Source organism: Magnolia sinica, chromosome 5, assembly GCF_029962835.1.
Source record: "Magnolia sinica isolate HGM2019 chromosome 5, MsV1, whole genome shotgun sequence".
Classification (NCBI taxonomy): domain Eukaryota; kingdom Viridiplantae; phylum Streptophyta; class Magnoliopsida; order Magnoliales; family Magnoliaceae; genus Magnolia; species Magnolia sinica.
In genome coordinates this window covers 42,261,432-42,283,301 of record NC_080577.1, presented here as the reverse complement: position 1 = coordinate 42,283,301, position 21,870 = coordinate 42,261,432, and positions in this window count along the sequence as shown.

Here is a 21,870-nt window from a genome sequence, read left to right as displayed (position 1 = left end):
ACTACCTCCTCGATGCGACATCGATTTTACCATCGACCTAGCGCCAGGTGTGACACCTATATCTCCACTGACGTATCCCATGCCTCCATGTGAGATGGAGGAACTGAGGAGACAGATTGATGATCTGTTAGATGTAGGCTTTATACGACCGAGTGTATCTCCTTGGGGAGTGTCCATGTTGTTTGTGAAGAAGAAGGATGGTTCACTGCGATTGTGTATTGATTATCGCTGGTTGAACCAAGTGACAATGAAGAACAAGTATCCTTTGCCCAAGATAAATGACTTGTTTGATCAGTTGAAAGGGGCGCAGTATTTTTCAAAGATTGACTTGCAGTCAGGGTATCACCAGTTACGCGTTAGGGATGAAGATGTGCAGAAGACAGCGTTTAGAACCAACTTTGGGCACTATGAGTTCCTTGTGATATCGTTTGGACTCACAAACGCACTAGCCATGTTCATGGATCTAATGAACCGAGTGTTTCGGCAGTATCTGTACCGATTCGTCATCGTATTTATAGATGACATCTTGATATACTCCAAGAGTCGAGCAGATCATGAGGAGCACCTGCGAGCAATCTTTGATACTCTCAGGAAGAACTAGTTTTTTGCCCAGTATAAGAAGTGTGGCTTTGGGAAAGAAGATGTCAAGTTCCTGGGACATGCTGTGTCCAAGGAAGGAATAGTCGTGGACCTTGCTAAGGTGACCGTAGTTCAGGACTGGGAGCAGCTCAGTTCGGTTACTGAAGTGAGGAGTTTCCTTGGCCTGGCAAGTTACTATCATCATTTCATTAGAGACTTTTCCAAGATAGTCAGACCGTTGTCTCAGCTCACTCGGAAGGATCTCAAATTTGCCTGGAATGAGAAGGCAGAAGCAACCTTTTAGGAACTGAAGGACAATATGACATCCACACCTGTGCTAGTATTGCCAGAGTTGGGGGTCAAATACACGATATACACCAACGCCTCTCGTGTTGGTTTGGGTTGTGTTCTGATGCAGAAGGATAGAGTGATTGCCTATGCATAGCGACAGTTGAGGAAGCACGAGGAAAACTACCCTACGCACGACCTAGAGTTAGCAGCCGTCATCTTTGCATTAAAGCTCTGGAGACATTACCTCTATGGAGAGGAGTTAGAGCTCTTTTGCGACCACAAGAGCCTCAGATACATATTCACACAGAGAGACTTGAATATAAGGTAGCGACGGTGGATGGAAACCTTGAAGGACTTCAAGTTTGAGGTTTCCTACCATCCCGGTAAGCCCAACCTTGTGGCAGACATTTTGAGCTATAAGAAGACGATATCATTTGCAACTTCACTGATGATAGAGGAGTGGAATATGGTAGAGTTTGTGTGAGACTTTGAGCAGAAACTTACGGTAGAGGAGCCGTTCGAGAGCGTCGCACATATTCGTGTACAACCACTTATTACGACCGCATCATAGTGGCTCAGGAGGAATATAAATGGTTAGTTGAGTTGAGAAAGCAAGCTAGTGATGATGAAGACTCTGAATGAAGAGTTGGTACGGATAAGGGTTTACGTTATCGTGGCCGCATATGCGTCCCAAATCTTCATGACTTGAGAAGGGAAGTTCTCAAAGCTGCTCACAATTTGAAGATGGCGATGCATCCTAGTACTATGAAGATGTATCGAGATATGAAGCGCTCATACTAGTGGGAAAATATGAAGGCCCACATAGTGGACTATGTATCTCGTTGCCTCACGTGCCAGCAGGTCAAGGCCGAACATCGCCGACCTCCTGGTTTACTTCAGCCCATGCCCATAACTGAATGGAAATAGGATTTCATCTCATGGTTACCGAAGATGAGGAAGGGACATGACTCCATTTGGGTGATTGTGAACCGGTTGACGAAATCGGTTCATTTCCTCCCAATTAGAGTCTCAAACTCAGTAGACGATTTTGTAACGCCCTGAAAATCGGGGGTCAAGTAAAAGTCCTACTCCCAAGTTCCAACGCATCACTTATGCAATATATTTAATGATGATTAAATGTTGTCTGTATTAGTGGATAAACATGAATAAGATTAATCCAAATCAGCAAAACATAATCCAGGGACAGTTGTAATACGCGAGTGAAAGACTAAAATAAATATGTATAACTTAATAGACTAGTTTGGGTCCCCAAAGTATGTATGCATTGCCAGGTCAATAATTACATGTATTGTTTCAAAATGTAAAATATAAAAAATGTAACAGTCCACTACAAGTATAACCCTAAAGCCCCCGTCGATCAGAGCGGTCTATGTAAACCTGCCTAAATAGTGCATATATGAGAATGCCTCCTCATCATCCTCGAAGTCCGGCTCCACCTCACAGGCTGCGCCATCATCTGAACCTACAACAGGGTCTGGTTAGTGTTCAAGACACCGTCCCATAACGTGGGAGTGAGTGATCAACTCAGTGGAACAATAAAGCAAAGGTTAACATGTTATCAATTCAGTCAAGCAGTAATGATAAAGCAATACAATCGAACATCCCTAGATACTCTGATTAATGTAGGAATGGTATGAATAAATGATGTATGCCCTCGCCTACACTCCCTCAGCGATCTTCATCTAACGGTCGCGCATGTCAGTTACTTCCTCGTGCTCTCTACACATCGCCAAACGGCACATGCAATGTGGTGCATGAACGTGATTACCAAGTTCTTATTAGTCCTTTTCATACAGCAGGATTGGGAAGCTAAGGTACCTCCCTTATATCAATTCCCAAACAATGATCCATTCTAGGGTCGTCAATCCTAGTAAATCTCATACGATGTTACGGCTCTAGGTCACTGCAAAGGGCTCGTCACCTTATCAGTGCAGGCCTAGTATACTCTTGTTGCTACGTAAGGGCTCGTCACCTCTACGCAGTCTTAGCGTACGCTCGAGGTCACTACAAAGGGCTCGTCACCTTATCATTGTAGGCCGACAACTCGAATACAGTGTCCCATACCACCGTATTCGGCTCACGAGTCTGGGTTACTCACTGGTCACTACGGGGAGGCTCGTCACCCCAGCGTAGGCCGACAACTCGACCACGGTGTCCCATACCACCATGTCTGGCTCATGAGTCTTAGCAGATCGAGGTATCAAGGTTAAAGGATTTTCACTGGTGAGTTTGGTACCTTAGATTCAAACAGTAGCGTCCATACATGGTAACATACATCGGGTCAATCGGGTTACTTGACGAGCTCGACAAGTATGAGCGCACATCGAATTGATCGACATGAAGTGTGTAAGCACTCCGTGTGGCCTAACTACTATTGGCAACCGAAATATGACTCAGACTCATCGAACACGTCTTATGTGGTGAAACAACCTCAGCCACCTATTCAGTGCCTGTTACCAATTGCTTGGACTATTCCGTAGTCCCAGACACATTCAATTATAACAGATAATCATACAAGCTAATCAAAACAGTAATGGATCAACAATTCCAATCATACAAGCATGTGCGCATTTGATGGATTTCAACTTAAACATGAATTCACACATAAGCAATGTCTAAGTAAACGGACAAAGAATGTAAGTTACATGGAGGAAATCATACACATCGTTAAGATAGTTGAGAATCTCTTCTTAATGCCCATATGAAGTACAACTTATTACACACTTGTTCATTCAGACATTTCTGCAAACACTTAGACTACACATTCCAACATACATGACGTATGTTGGTGATAGCATGTATTAAGACAAATCTTTTCGCCAAGGAGTTGTTACACATACAACTAGCATAAACATATGACAATTAATCATGGCAAACACATGTTCAAATTTCATATGTATACGATACTTTCTACATATACATGGAATACACTAAACTCAATATAGTTCATATATATCAGAAATGCAATACAAACATTGCATTTGGCATGTGAAATTGCACCCACATCAGTAATAAACCATTAACTGACATTAAAAGCCTTGAAAACGATAACCTATACATTTATGGTCCGCACCTTTCACCGGTAGACTCATAACGAAGTCAGTTTTAAAGCTAAGTCTTTGTCTACGGTAGATTGACAACCTATAGCATAGATTAGGTTAGCTATTTCATAACTTACACTATCTGAAACCCTAAAACAGGTTAGGATTAGGTTTTCTTACCTAAGAATAGAATCAGAATTGCCTGTATAGTGACATAGGAAAGGTAGTTGAGTGCGTGGAATAGTAGGATCGAATCCCAGGAAGATTCTCCAACTCATTCTCTCACTTCCTCTCTTTTCCTTTCTCTTTTCTCTTCTCTCTCTCCTAGGGTTTCTCAAATTCGTATGGGGTGAGAGAGAGAGGGTTTAAGGTCCTTATATAGGCTCAGGTTTGATGGAAATGGCCCCAGGGCCAAGGTATACTTAGGTTATATCCAAATACAGACTGTTCCGGTCCAATAGAGCACTTCTGGTGGCCCCTTTTCCACGTGCGGTCGGACTTAAGCTCCCTAACCATGGATTTAGGTCAGGCTGAGTTTTCGTTTCGATCAGATTTACAGATTGACCATGGCAGACCAGTTTCAGTTTAACGGTCACGGTCACTTGATCAGGGTCAGAAGTACCCTGACATGTGTGGGACATTTCTCCTGATCCGAGGATGTATTTAGGTCAGATTCTAACGGTCTGAATTCTTATATTTGGCCCGCAAGCAACATGACTCAGATTACTTAAATTCAAATTTTATTTGATTACTTAAATTCGAATTTTATTTCTAAATATTTTCTCGTTTCTCACACACTTTGCTCCGAGCTCAAGTTGTACATTTCTAGACACAATTAAAACTTGATTTCCAAGGGGGTTGTCAAGTCCAGTAATGCGGTCATATCCTTTTACGGTCATCGGACTTTCGACATGCTGTCCAGGTCTAATACGGAGTTTCAAGATGCTCCCGAGAGCAACTGGGTTTAAAGACGGATTCTAGATTTCAGGGTAATGTTGCGTCAATGATTCTACATGTTTTGGGTCTTACAGATCATATTTAAAGTGATTAGTGTTGATTTCATAAGCACTCTACTTTAGCACTTGCTAATATTAACCTAATTCTTAAATGTTTTGGTCTTGGGTGATTTCTGCTTGAGGTGGTACTCGGGTCCTTGTACAGATTTTTTCAAGACGTTACAATGACAAGGCTGTACATCAAGGAAATAGTACGTCTACATGGACTGCCTATGGAGATCGTGTCGGACCGAGACACGTGATTCACATCTATCTTCTAGACTCGTATCCAGGAAGCAATGGGTGTGAAACTGAAGTTCAGTACCGCGTTCCACCCATAGATGGATGGGTAGACGGAACGGGTGAATCAGGTATTGGAAGATATGCTGTGAGCTTGTGTGCTTGATTTCAAGGATAGTTGGGATGACTGTCTTCCTTATGTTGAGTTCGCTTATAATAACAGTTTTCAAGCGAGCATTGGCATGGCTCCCTACAAAGCACTATATGGCCATCCGTGTAGAGCACCGCATTACTGGGCGGAGGTTGGAGAGAAGAGTTTGATTGGCCCAGAGTTAGTGCAGGCGACCTTAGAGAAGATTGACATTATCAGGCATCAGCTCCAGGCAGCACAGAGCAGAAAGAAGTGTTACGCCGATACGAGGCAGCGACCGATAGAGTTTGAGGTCAGGGACCATGTATTCCTAAAGGTTTCCCCAATGAAGGGAGTCCTCCAGTTTTGAAAGAAAGGGAAACTCACGCCGAGATTCATTGGCCCTTTCCAAATACTAGACCGAGTGGGTATGGTAGCATACTGCCTTGCTTTGCCCACACCACTTGCAAGTGTGCACAACGTATTTCACATATCGATGCTGAAGAAATACGTTCATGACCCTTCCCACATTATTAAATGGGAGCAGGTACAGTTGAATACTGATGAAATAGCTAAGGAAATAGGTAGATTGGTGAAATAGCTAACCTATTTCATGCTATAGGTAGTCGTTGTGCCATAAACAAAAGTGTAGTGTACGAATCGAGTTTGTAATCGGCGTACCGATGAAAGGTGCGGACTATAAACATTTAGGTTATGGTTTTCAAGGCTTTCAATGTCAGTTAATGATTTATAACTGACTTGATTGCTATCACATGTACTTAGATGCTTTGTTTTCCGAGTATTACACATGTACATGAACTATGTCGAATATAATGCATTCTATGTGTTTGTTGAAATGTTTGAATGAATATGGAATTATGATTTTTGCTTACTATGGTTATTGATTGAGAATACATGATTGTTGTATGTGTGACAACTCCTTTGTGAAAGGATTTGCTATAATATATGTTATAACAAATTTATTGCATGTATGCTAATATGTGCAGTCTAAGTGTTTGATAAAATGTCTGAATGAGAAAATGTTTGTTAAAATGTATTTAATGAAGGTGTTGAGATAGGATTTTCAATTACCTTATCTATAGCTACAGTTTCCTTCATGTAACCTAGCTTACTACTACGTGATTTATGGGTGAATGCCTATGTATGATAACATGTGCACTGTGTGTTTGTTAAAATGCTCAAATGAGATTTATATTTGGATTGGTTGTCACATGCTATTTTTGGCTGTCATATATGAATGCTTATTGTGTTTGAGTATGATTGGGACTGATACGTAGTCCAGGCAATCGGTAACGATTTACGACAAGTGGCCAAACTAGTTTCGCCACAACGAATATGTTCAATGAATCTAAGTCGTGCAGTGATTATCGACAGTGGTCAGGCCACGAGGAGTGCGTATGCACTCCATGTCGATTAATTCAACATGCGCTCGTACCAGTCGAGCTTGTCAAGTAACCCGATTGGCCTTATGCAGTGTTCAAATTATCGGCGATATTATCGAAATATCGCCGATAATATCGGTGTCGCCAGTGCAATGACACCGAAACCCCAATATTTCGTGTCGCTTCCAGGTATCGCTGAAATCTCGCCGATATTATCGGTACTTTCGATATCACGCCGATATGTCACTGTTCCCACCAACCACGGGTGGGAACTGTAGCCAACAACCCACTTTTATCGATAAAAGGGGTGGTTGTCGGCGAGAAAATCACAAAAAAAGATTAAAAAAAATACCCATTTTTACACCCGGATTTGGAGGAAGACGCGAATTCAGCTGTTGTTGAGTGCAAATCGGCATTTTCGGTAAGATCAACCCCGAAAATTTCTTCTTCTTTTTTTTCTGTCCAAAAATCTTCTGTTGCTTCTTGATTCCACTAGTGAGCGGAGATCTTGTTCGAAATTAGAGGGTTCTTTTGATTTGGGATGAGGGAGAAGGATTTTCGGGCTGGAAATCCAGAGAAATCGGTGGGAACAGATAAAATTTTGAAATTTTCGAACAGGAGAGGGATTTTGGGGGTTTTTATCGCAATTTGGGGATCGGGGCGTGAATGGGGATTGCGTATTTGGTTACTCAGTAGGGACTTATTGTACCGAGTATACTGTGTTGGGCCCACAGAGAATGTATCTGGTATATCCATGCGGTCCATCCATTTTTCCATATTATTTTACGGGTTGAGACCAAAATTTAAGTGTACCAAAAGATCAAGTGGACCACACCATTGGAAACAGTCTGAATAATAACTTCCAACGTTAAAACTTTTCTAGGGCCCACAGTGATGTTTATTTCTTATCCAACCTGTTCATAAGATCACACAGATATGGATGAAGGGAAAAAACAAATAGAAGTTTGATCTAAAACTTCTGTGGCCCCCAAGATATTTTCAACGGTAAATGTTCAATTCATACTGTTTCTTATCGTGTGGTCTACTTGAGGTTGGATATGCTTGGTTTTTAGGTCTACTTGAGGTTGGATATGCTTGGTTTTTAAGCTCAAAATATAAAATTATCTGTTAAAATGGATGGATGGAATACATAAATCACGGTGGACCCCATAGGTGAGCCTCGACAGTGCAGACGGTCTTCAAAAGACACCCCACCACGGCTCTGAGGGTGCAGGTCGGTGCTCGTGGGCCCACCATGATGTATCTGTTGTATCCATGCTGTCCATTATTTTGAAATATTATTTTAGAGCTTTATCCAAAAAATGAGTTAGATCTAAAACTCAGGTGGACCACACCATGGGAAAACAGTAGTGATTGGATATCCACCATTTAAATCCTCTTAAGGCCCACTGTACTGTTTATTTGACATCCAATCTGTTAATTAGCTCATAAAGACTCAGATGAAGGGAAAAAACAAAGATCAGGTTTTTCCAAAACCTGTATGGCCCCCAGAAAGTTTTTAATGGTCAAAGTTCATTCAACACTGTTTCTTGTAATGTGGTCCAATTGAGATTGGGATATATCTCTTTTTTTTTCGTATTATAAAATTATCTACAAAAATAGATGGACGGCATGGATGAAACACATACCTCATGGTGGGGCCCACAGAGCACGGCAGGGGAGTAGCCAAATCCGTTTCTGTCGTGTGCGTGGATCAGGGACGCGGATTTCCTACGGAAGCCTTTCCTCCTGTTCCAGCGCTGTAAGTTCAGGTGGGGCCCACTGTGATGGTTGTGAGAAATCCTCTCCGTCCATCCGTTTTGTGATTTTATTTTAGGACTAGTTTTAAAAAATGAATGGTATCCAAAGCTCAAGTGAGCCGTACTAAAGGAAAATGTAGTTTGGAAAATTCCTACCGTTGAAACCTTCCTGGGTTCAACAATGATGTTTAGATGCCATCCATACCGTTAATAACGTCATTACTATTGGGATGAACTGAAAACAAATATATTGGCATGAATCAAAACTTCTGTGCCCCACGAATATTTCAACTGTGGATGTTTAATTATCACGCTTGAGGCTCACTTGAGCTTTAGATACGGTTCATTTTTGGCATCATGTCCTAAAATGAACTCACAAAATGGATGGATGGGGAGGATTTTTCACAAACATCACAATGGGCCCTAGCAGTGGGGACAGTGATCCACCATTCAGAACTTCTTAGGGGCACAGAAGTTTCCGATCAAGCTTATATTTTTGTTTTCACGTCATCTATCTCTATGTTAACTCATGAAGAGGCTGGATCTAAAAAATGCATAATGGTGGGCCTTATATATATTTCAACTGTGGGTGTGACTGATCCCACAGTTTTCTGCAGTGGGTCCACTTGAACTTTAGATCTATCCACTTCGTATAACGGTGGGCCAATTGTGAAAGGAGTGATGGACAAGATCATCAATAATGTTAACGGTTCGCTTGGATACACCATTTGGACTGCTAGGATCATTCCATTAATGTCATTTTGGTATTAGGGTCGTTACCACCATGGATGAATCAACCCCAATTTAGAGAATGTGGTGAACTACCACCATACTCTTGCCGAATTGATATTTGAATAGGTTATGGCATTTTTCCTGTGGTGATGGGTCATCCACATTCCAATATACATATTGCATAGATTCTGTCCCAATGGTGGTCCCCATTGTTGATCGACCATGGACTGAAATAAGACTACGTGTGATCTTAACCATCTGATTTTGCTGATTGAATATCTGACTGATAACAGATGCATTTTTGATCTGTCTATTTTGTAACCATCAATCAATAATTAGAATCGTTTAATCTTTATGATATTTGGGCTATGCTCCATCCACCACGGGCCTAACAAATTGAACGGTCTGGATAACATTCAGAAATGCCACATCTTTGGAAATGAATCACCCCATTCCAAAACTATCACTCTGCCGATATGTGGCCCCACCTATGGGCTTTTAAATTTATATGTTTCATTTTTTATCCAGTACTCTATAATTAAATACAAAAACAGATGAACGACATGGATATAGAATAAATACATCAAGTTGGGCCCCACAATCAAGACCGCATTGTCGTGGATGAGGCTGGGGCCGCACATGCACATGCATTCATAAAGTAAAATCCAACCCGTCCATCCTATGAAACTGTGAATTTTACTCCAAATTTCTAAAAATCAAGATGATCAATTAATTAAATGGGCTACACCAGAGGGAACAAATTGGGAGATAACATCCACCCTTTATTTACATGGACCCATCATGCTATATGTATAAATCACAATAGGCCACATCAAGTTGATCTCAACTGCCACAGGATCCGGACAATGATTACGATCCACCTCGTCACTTTATGTGGGGATGAAACATGGCTAGAAATGTGTATTCTTTTCAATTTATTTACTTTTGCACGTCTTAATTGTTGTAAGCTTGCATTTGTATTATATAAATTAATTTTGGTTACTATTTGAGTGATTTCTTATGACAAAGCATACTTGTTGGCCCCCATTAAATGGAAACTTCTAATTTAATGCATTCTTTTTGCAAAATTTTTATTCCTGAATATGTAAATATGTGTATATAGGCATGTCCTGAAGTTTCATTGAAAAATTCCACCATTTCCCCCATATTTTTCCATTTTTCCCTGCATTTCTGGTTATCGGCGATATTATTGGCGATAACGATATTATATCTTTATCTCCGGCCAGCGAAACTTGTAGCGATACCGACAACTCGAACACTGGCCTTATGCATGTTCACCATGTATGGACACTACTGCTTGAATCTAAGGTACTACTTACCATTGAAAAGCCCGTTTAACCTTGGTACCACGATCCGCTAAGACTCATGAGCTGGGCATGGTGGTATGAGACACTGTGGTCGAGCTGTCGACCTACACTGGCTTGACGAGCCTCCCCGTAGTGTCCATTAAGCAATCTAAACTCGTGAGCTGAATACGATAGTATGGGACACTGTATTCTAGCTGTCGGCCTACGTTAAGGTGACGAACCTTTCCCGTAGTAACCTCGAGTATAAACTAGGCCTGCGCCGAGGTGACAAGCCTCCCGTAGCGACCTGAACTTGCCTGTTCACTGTTTTTAAATCACGGGTGACGTTGCCCTATAACTTGCCTATCGTATGTGATTAACTAGGATTGACGACCTTATATGGATTATCATTTGGGTATATGATATAAAGGGAGGTACCTTAGCTTTCTGAATCTGTTGTATGAATAAACCTAATTAAATATGGGCTAACATGATCATGCACTACATTGCATGTGCTTTAGCGATGAAGCGCACGTTTAGGGAGTTTGCCATGCGCGATCGTGAGATGATGTCGCTGAGGGAGTGCAGGCGAGGGCATGTATCATTACAGCATACCATTCCTGCATTAACAAGAGTACTTAGGATATGGTTATTGTACTGCTTTATCATTATTGCTTGACTGAATTGATAACATGTTAACCTTTGCCTTATAGCTCCACTGAGTTAATCACTCACTCCCACTTTGGGACAGTGTTTTAAAACACTAACCAGACTCTGTTTTAGCTATAGATGATGACGATGCTTGTGAGGCGGAGCCTGACTTTTATGATGACGAGGAGTTCTCCTACATGCAACTCTCTGGCGGGTCTATGTAGACCTCGAGTTGCGTCGGCGGGATTGCAGGGATACAAACTAGTTGAATATTACATTGTATCATTTTGTGAATTTTTGGAACTATACATGTAATTATTTAACCTGGCGACATCTTCATACTCTGGGGACTTACAACTACTTATATGCTTTATATATCTATCACATTCTTCCGCTTGTGTAATCTAATTGTATCTAGAGTATGATATGTTGATTTAGTGTAATCCCATTCATATTTAATGCACTAATATGGCAACATTAAATCATCATTATCTATGTTGCATAAGTGATGTGTTGGAACTCAGGAGCCGAGCTTCTGCTTGACCCCCAATTTTTAGGGCGTTACACTTGGCCTGGCTAATGAAAATCTCATTTTGAAGTTGTTTTACTTGTAATCCCAGAAAAAAAAAATTAGTTATACTACCATGATCATCTCAAATTCTGATTGCATCAGGTGAGCGAACTCATTAGTCGTATCCTCACATGTGGAACCAAATACTATATCATCCACATAAATCTAGCCGATGAGTAAGGCATTCCCGATCTTTTGAATAAAAATGAGTTTTATCAACACTCCCCCTAGCAAATTTGTGGTCAATCAAAAATTGCGTTAAACGTTCATACCATGCACGAGGAGCTTGTTTGAGACCGTAGAGTTCTTTTCTCAATTTGTATACTTAGTGAGGATGTTCGGGATAAACAAATCCCTTAAGTTGTTCGACATAACTTCTTCCTTAAGTACACCATTCAGAAATGCACTATTTATGTCCATTTGGAATAGTTTAAATTTCAGAGCATGAGCAATGGATATAAGGATTCTAATAGACTCTAGTCACGCAACAAGGGCAAATGTTTCATCAAAATCAATGCCCTCAATCTATAAGTATCCTTACGCAACTAGTTTAACCTTGCTCCTCACAACATTCCTAGATTCATCATATTTATTTTTATATATCCATTTTGGTCCTAATGATGTTGGTATTTTGTGGTATTGAGACAAGTTGCTACATCTCATTTCTTTCGAACTTATTGCAACTCTTCTTACATAGTGGCTATCTAATACTCATCTTGTATATGGTCTCAAGTTACCGTCGAATTTTCACACCGGTACTCAGATCTCCAATTATCTGATTGAGAGGATGATCCTTGATAACAGGAATGTTGATGCAGGACAATTAACCACTTATTCTAAAAGCTCAAACTGTTAGAGTACGGTGAATTAATCCCTTTATCTTATAGCCCAGGCCCCACATCTCATGGGTTAAGACCTTGGCCGAACACCCCTCGTGAGCCCCAAATCACATGGGCCGCCCACCCCGAGTGTGTCCCAGCATCCCACGGCCTACCCCACTCGAGCCCGTTGTGAAATGCGCATTAATCACCCCGGTGAGGAGTCTTGAACACGAGACCTCCCCCGTGGGCCTCGCCCACCCCGAGTGAGCCCCTGCATCCCACAGGCGACCCCAATCGAGCCCGGTGTGAAAATTCCCCTACATTAATCACCCCCGGTGAGGAGTCTTAAACACAATACCTCCCGCTCTGATACCAATTTGATGCAGGACAATTAAACATTTTCTCTAAAAGCTCGAACTGTTAGAGTATGGCAAATTAATCCCTTTATCTCATAGCCTAGGCCCCACATCTCATGGGTTAGGACCTCGGCCGAACCCCCTTCGTGTGCCCCAAATCACATGGGCCACTCACCCCGAGTGTATCCCCGCATCCCATGGAAGGTGGATGATCTATCACATAAGCATTGAGACCATTTCGTTTTATAATTTTGAAGGGTCCAGCGCTACGTGCATGTAATTTATGAACGGCCCCCGGAGGATACCACTCGGACCTAATGCGGACCATCACAGAGTCTCCTACGTTGAATTCCTTAAAATGTTTATGTTGGTCTGCAGAAAATTTGTAATGTTCATTACTAGTAGTGATCTTTTGCCTAATTTCTTGATGTAATGAATGGATGTGATGCGCAAAAGACTCTGCAGACTCTGATGGCCTATGGGACAATACCATAGGGATAAGATCAATAGGCTTCCTAGGCTTGTAACCAGTAACGACTTCAAAAGGACTTAGACCTACGGGCCTATTGACAGAACTATTGAATACAAACTTAGTTATGGGTAATACGGCGTCCCATGTCCTGGTATGCTCCCCCACTAAACATCTGAGCAAACTCCCTAAGCTCCTATTAATTACCTCAGTCTGACCATCGGTCTGAGGGTGGTAGGCAGAAGAAAATTGGAGCCTAGTATTCATTATATGCCATAGTCTCTTACAAAAGAAACTCAGGAATCGCACGTCAGGGTCATACACTATAGTTTTTGGTAACCCATGCAATTTGACGATCTCACTAAAGAACAGCTTGGCAATATAAGATGTATCGGATGTCTTAGAATAAGGAATGAAACGGACCATTTTAGAAAAATGGTCCACGACAACAAGTATGGAATCATGTTTCCGAATAGTCTTGAGAAGTCCAAGCACGAAGTCCATACAGATGTCTTGCTAAGGGATGAATGAGACTGGTAAAGGTGTGTATAATCCTGTATTTTATTTCTTTTGCTTTGCCAGTTGACAAGTACGATATTGCCCTATAATTTTGACCACGTCTCGCTTGAAGCTTGGCCAATGAAATATATCCTCTACTGGAGTAATGGTCTTATCTCGACCGAAATGACCCGCGACCCCTCCTGAATGTAACTCCTAGACAAGAAAATCATGGAGGGAGGTACGTGGTATGCACAAGCAGTCACTTTTAAACAAATATCCATCTAAAATCAAATACTCACTGCTAACTCCTGACGGACTCTCTAACAATGAACGTACACAACTCCAAAATCTGGACATTCAAAATAATCTTCTTTAATGCGCTCAAGGCCCGTAACTTCGATGCTTATGGAGTTAAGTAATGTGACTCGACGACTCAATGTGTCGGCAGACTTATTCTCTACGTGGGCCTTGTGCTTAAGTACAAAAGTGTACTCTTGAAGGAATTGAACCTACTTGGCATGCCTAGGCTTTAGTTTCTTCTGAGAGTTCAGATATCTCAAGGCCTCATGATTAGAGAATAATACCAATTCTTGCGGCAATAGTTAATGACGCCAATGGTGCAGTGATTGCACTACCGCATAGAATTCCTTGTCATAGGTGAAATATTTTTATTTTGCCTCATTTAGTTTCTCACTAAAAAAGGCGACAAGATACCTTTCCTGATTAAGTACTCCTCCTATGCTGACTCCCGATGCGTCACATGCGACTTCAAAAGCTTTTGAAAAATCTGGAAGTCACGTGACTGGAGCTTCGGTTATCTTGACCTTTATCTCCTTAAAGGCCTTCGAGGCTACCTTTGTCCATTGAAACTCTCCCTTTTTTATGTAATCCGTGGTGGGAGCCATAATGAAACTAAAACCTCGAATGAACCGCCTATAGAAGGTGGCTAAGCCGTGAAAGGTGCGCACCTCATGAATATTGCAGGATTCAGGCCAATTGACGATGACCTTGACCTTCTCGGGATCCATCGATACACCCTCAGCTGACACAATAAAACTTAAGAATATGACACTACTAGACAAAAAATGCACACTTCTTTAAGTTGGCGTATAACTTTTCGGCACTAAGGATCCCACAAACCTGCCTCAAGTGGTTGAGGTGTTGCTCCTTTGTCATGCTATAAATCAAGATATCATCAAAGTATACGACCAGGAACTTCTCCATGAAGGGCCTCAACACTTAGGTCATCACACGCATGAAAATGCTTGGGGCGTTAGTTAACCCAAAAGGCATAACTAGCCACTCGTATAACCCATCCTTTTTCTTGAAGGCCGTCTTCCACTCATCATCAGGGCATATACAGATTTGGTGATAACCACTTTTGAGGTCAAATTTTGAGAAGATAGTAGCATTGGCTATCATATCCAACATGTCATCAAGATGCGGTATGAGAAACTGATACTTGACTGTGATTTTGTTGATGACCCTACTATCAACACACATCCTCCATGTCCCATCCTTCTTTGGTGTAAGAAGGGTGGGCACGGTACACGGGCTCATGCTCTCTCGAATGAAACTCTTCTCTAGGAGCTCATCAATTTGCCTCTTCAACTTAGCGTGCTTTTTTGGGTTCATTAAGTAATTCGAGAGGTTTGGTAGAGTTGCCTTAGGGATTAAATCAATGACATGTTGTATATCCCTCATAGGTGGAAGCTCATTTGGTAGATCATCAGAAAAGACATTACGAAACTCATGCACTACCTGAATGGCCTTAGTGGATAGCTCTACACTAGCATTTGGTACACTCTTCCTAGCCACAAGGGCGTATACCATCGAGTCCACCTCTGTTTCTCGCTCAAAGTCTTTAGCATTCAGAATATGGAGAGGTTTGGACTAGGACTTTGACTCCTTCAATTCTTTTGAGCCGTTCACACCACTCTACCCAGAATGATATGGCCAACATCCATGAGGACAACATCACACCAAAGTGTGTCTTTATATGACCTAAACTGGATCGGAACAAGACAATGGTGTGAGACTGGAATGGAAGTTTCATCAACCTAAGAGACTCTATAGGGTTGAGGATGGGCTTCCAGCTTTAAGCCCAAACGGCTCACAATGCTAGTTGATGTCACGTTAGCACAACTACCACTATCCACGATCATCTTACAACTCTTTTCTTCACACTTTGCGTAAGTATAGAAGATCGTGTTATGACGCCAATCGTCAGTATTCTTGGCTTGAGAAAGGTGCAATGCACAACTGCGAGGGTCGCAGACTCTTGCGCCCCCTCTTCATCATCACTAGGGGTTTCTACTGGCTTATATTCTTCCTCCTCACCGCCACTCTCTGGGGGCACTACTTCTACTTACCCATCAATAAGGAATACTTTGGTGCCTTTTCTCGTGCTGCACTGGTGGGCAAAGTGACCAAACCCCTGACACCTAAAACACCTAGTTGCTCCACTTCCACGTGAGCTAGACCCAATAATTTCTTTACCCTTATCATCCTTGGGCATGGGTTGAAAACTGCTGGAAGGTTTGTTCTAGCACCCAGTGCTAGGTTTAGCCCCAGAGGGGTTGGCCTTAGCACTAGAATCGCGAAAGTCAAACTCCTTTTCACAAATGCCTTGAGGTATTGCTCGATGTCTAACATGACTTGATACAACTACTCAATAGTGTCTATATCTTTGGTGAGCAATTCTCTCCTAATGTCAAGACAAAGTCCCATTTTAAAACGAGCAAGGGTGAGTACGGGGTCCTTGTGAACCTCATAGTAAGTCAAGTACTCTTCGAACTTCTCAATATAGTCAGCAACACTCATGGAACCCTGTCGAAGAGACTGCTACTCCTCAACCAAGCGCAAGTGATAAGAGAAAGGGAGGTACTTCTCTTTAAGTGTTTCTTTCATTTCTCCCCAATGGATTATTGAGAGTTCCCTCGCTCTTTCTTTCTTTCGCTCTACCGTCGCCTAAAATCTCTTTACTTGGCCCACAAGCTTCATCTTGATGAACTGAACTCATTGAGTATCTGACATGTCATATCACTCAAAATAGTGGTCCATATCTGCTAACCAATCTAAAAAGGCTTTAGGGTCCAAGTGGCCACCAAACATATATGCATCTACTCTAACTCCCTTGAGGAGTTGCGTGTCTGGCTCATATTGGTATGATGTCCCTTGCAGGGTGGGTGCACACATGACCAACTCCTTGGCCGCCTCCATTCCTTAGTTTAACCTCCTGACCACCTACCTGAGATTGGGCATCTTCCCCAATGGTGGGGTTTGCCCCGAGGAAGGCCTCTAGTTGGGTAATGTGATCATTAAATTGGCCAAGGCTTTGATCTATGCGTTGTTCCAAGCACTTACTCAAAGAATCAACCTGATGGGTTAACTTGTTCACTGATTCTTCCAGTTGCTCCATGTTTAGTGTAGGGTCCAAACCAAAACCACGACCCGTACATGTGGGCATACAACTGCTAACTCCACCTAAGGACTTTCTACTATGACTATATGTAAGTAAATGAGACTAAATGATCCTATGAGACAATATATGAGGGAAACTGCGCAGTGCTACTAAAATCCAACAATATAGTTATCAAAATAAGGGAATAACAGAAAGTTATAGCAATGTGAATTGCTAGCTTTCTGATAATAGAAATTTCAGCAACTGATATCAGTAACTACAGACTTCTAAATAGCTATATATGATAAAACTGGCTGCATGATGGACTTAACTAAACTACCCTAAACATGTAATGCATTCCCCTATAAGAACCCTAGTCTCTGATACCAAATTTAATGCAGGACAATTAACCACTTACTCTAAAATCATGAACTATTAGAGTATGAAGAATTAATCCCTTTATCTCATAGCCCAGGCCCCACATCTCATGGGTTAGGACCTCGGCAGAACCCCCCTCGTGGGCTCCAAATTACATGGGCCGCCCACCCCAAGCGTGTCCCCGCATCTCACGGGCTACCCCACTCGAGCCCAGTGTGAAATGCGCATTAATCACCCCCTGTGAGGAGTCTCAAACACGAGACCTCCCCTATGAGCCTTGCCCACCTCGAGTGTGCCCCTGCATCCTACAGGCAACCCCACTCGAGCCCGATGTGAAAATGCCCCTGCATTAAATTTTACCCAAAGGTTAAGGCACCCGTGGAGAAGTAAGCCCATCATCGGACTTACCCATTACGTTCAGACCCAATTCTTCATCCACATCCACTTTAGGACCAGATTTGTCATGTGGTTGGTCATCAACAACTACATTGACAGATTCTTGAATTGCAAGGGTCCTAAGGTTATATACCTTATACGCACGACTATTTAAGGAGTATCTTACGAAGATTCCTTCGTTGTGTAACTACAAGAAAAATAATAGAGTTAATAGATGCAAAGGAGAAAGAATCAAAGCAAAAGACATGTGAAAAGGGCGAGCTCTCGGTCATAGAGGGGGGGGGGGGTGGTGAATAGGACTATGCCAAATAAAAAAATAAATGCGGAATATAAATGCAGATAGCTGAACCAAATAACAACATCAATTGCAATTGTATTGAGAGGTTGATAGAAACGTTGTTCAAAGGATAACCTTACACCAAAAACCAAAGTTTATGGTATGACAACCTGATCTCTTGAACTCAGTAAGGATCAAAAACTCAAACTAATACAAGAAGCAATTGAAACAAATCTACCTATTACAACATTCACCACAAGTACATGAAATAAATACAAGCATTCATCACACATAAATCACATACATCATCATCATCGTCATCATCATCCACCAAACTCCAAGAATTATAGTGGTTCCGTGTGTACACTAACTGTTCTAAAACATCCACACCTACTCCACTCCAATAATCACAACCCACATGATATTGGCTTTCACTATGAAAGAAGGTTTTCTAAGGTTCACCTTAAAACCTTTACAATTGTGTTTTCAATGGGCTATCACAATTAAAACCCCACGCTGAGATTTTCTGGCTATCTCAGTCAAAACCACAATAGAGATTTTCTGGCAATCTTAAAAACCAAAAGCTGTAATTCAAAATACTTATCTGTAGATTCTGTTTTAATGTAGCCTAGAAGAACTGCTTATTTGAAGATGAAGATGTCCAATGTTCAATCACACAAATGGAAGGGTTCTAGGTTTAAATGAATTTTAAATTAATCCAACCTTGGGCTACTTTCATTCAATTTCTTGGATCTCAAAAGGGGTAGATCAAAATTCCCTTTTATCAAATAAGATTGAAGTAATAGGAGATCAATAAATTAGAAATCAAAAAGCTATAAAAAAAATCTTAAATTACCATATAGTAGCTTGACAATCACGGGGACTTATCTCTCAGAGTGGTGGCTTGAATTGGCTTGGAATGAATGAAAAAAGCTGAGAAAAGTCCTCTATTTATAAGCTGAAAAATGGTTCCCTCAACTGGTCGAAGTAACAAGAGATCAAGAAATTAGAAATCAAAAAGCTATAAAAAGAATCTTAAATTACCATACAGTAGCTTGACAATCACAGGGACTTATCTCTTAGAGTGGTGGCTTGAATTGGCTTAGAATGAATGAAAAACGCTGAGAAAAGTTCTCTATTTATAAGATGAATAACGGTTCCCTCGACTAGTCCTAGGAGCAACCAAATTTAAAAAGTTCTGGTGCGAATCGGATAAAACTGACCCTCGATTGGTCGAGTGGCCTGCTCAAATGGTCGAGTGGGGCTCAAAATGGTTGTTGGAGTTTGAGTTGAGCTCGGCTCGACTGGTTAAGCCAGTCTCCACGACTGGTCGAGCAAGGTGCTCGACTGGTCGAGGATCTACCAGAAAATTTTAAAATTTTGAATTTAAATCTGGACTGGTCGAGAAAAACCCTGGATTGGTCAGACTAGTCGAACATTGACAGGGACTAGTCGAAGCAAAGCCTATAATAAGCATAATGACCCATATTAAATGTGCAATATGAATGACCTAAACCTAAGGTCTTTTTAGGTTCATTTATACCTGAAATGTTGAATATTGAACTTGTAGCTTTGTTAGATCCGGTAGATCTTCTTTTTGAAGTATTTGAAGCTTGAACTTGTATACTTGAAACTTGATCTTTTTCTTGACTATGAAGTGTACTTGAACTTGATCTTGCATTTGAAGTAGCACTTGAACTTGGTCTAGAACTTGAAGTCGATGTAGCACTTGAAGTTGATGTAGATAGAACAGTCTTCATGGCTTGTAACACATCTTCGTATGAAGGCGAACATTCCATCACTCGAAGGTCACTTAAAGGTGAAATTTCCATCATGAACAAGTCCATCATTCCAAAGTGGTTTGTCACTACAAAATTTGACAATACAGGGTGCTTGATATACAACATAGCACTTACAATCTCCCCATTTGTTAAATTTGTGACAAAACCTACTTAGAAAATTTCACAATAATACACAAGTCCACAAACATTACAACTCCACTTCATGATATGACACTCTTTCAAAAAAAAAAACTCCCCCTCAATCTAAGCTTAGTGACTTGTAGCATACCTGTATTAACAAATACATATTTCCAAAAAAAATAAAATGCAAATGCAACTCTACACCATACACCATATAATCTCATGAACACAACCACATAGCTACTAAATTCTCCCCCCTTTTGTCACAACTTGACAAAGGAAGATAAATAATAGAGCGTAAACATAACTAAGATTATGATAATAACAGAGAGTAATAGAAAAAGAGTTAAAGTTAAGAGCACAATTAAGTAGAGTATCAACATCAACAAGTTATACATAACAAGTCCAAAAGAAGTGAAAGTTAAAGTTTAACATTAATACATGCCCAAACTATCAAGAAAAACTAGTCCGATCCAGATGAAGAAGGAGGTGGAATGGATGGATCAATCTGATGCAGTCCCTTAGTTATGCGTTGAAAATACTTACGCATATATTTTATTTGACTATCCTGTGATATTTTCATTGCATCCACCTTCTCCTCTAAAGCGTGAAGGCGCTCATCATACTTAAGTGGCTAATAATTAGGATCAGCCTCAAAATCATCTAATTCTAACTCATTAAATATCTTCCATCATGGTGTCGGTTGGTAGTGCATCTTCTTCTTCAACTTCCTCTACTTCCCCATCCCTTTTACCAGGATTCAACTTCAAGTTCATCTTGTTTATATTTGAATTATTGAACGGAAGAAGCGAAATAGGAGCCTCACCAGGCGGCATAACCACATTACAATGCAAAGCTAGGGTGGTCATCAAGTAAGCAAATGGGATATAGCTGTGGCTCGAGTGAAGACAAAATTGAATAATAATGTAACAGATCAAAGAAGGAAAACAAATAGGAATACCCGACCCAACGAAGTGAATAATACGAACCATAAATGATGTCAATTCAGCTTTGTTGCCAGATTGGGGATAGACATTTAAAATAAAAATGCAATGCAAAACCCTATATTTGTGCAACATTTGGTTGGCCCGGAGCGCATTTCCCACACTCCACTCCGAGTCCATGTTATATAATTTGCGGGTTAGTGTATGCTTTTCCGACTTAAACAACCTTTCGGCTAAGGTCGGTATTGGAATACCATAATCACTTACATTAACATCAAGTAAGCATGAAATTAAGTAACGATTGACTTTAAATGATCCTTCTCTAAAGACAATTGTGAAGGTCAATTCATCAAGAGATACATCGCTATTGCAAGCGAACATCCCTTGTGCAATGGAGCGGTATGCCAATCCGTCCCAATTCAAGATGTTCTCTCAACCTACAACAGTAAGGAGGGGAAGAATCTAAAATTGAGCAAGGTGATTTGAATTGACCAACCACTCAACAATAACCTCATGATAATGAAGATCTCACACATACTCAGGATCCTCTTTGGGAAGATGAAGGGTTCGCACCCTAATAGGAGTGGATCGAGAAGAGGAAGCTCTAGTAGCTATCTTCTTAGCTCTTCCTTCCATTGCAAGATAAAAAGAAAGAAATGCAACAAAGGAAATAAGGATTTCA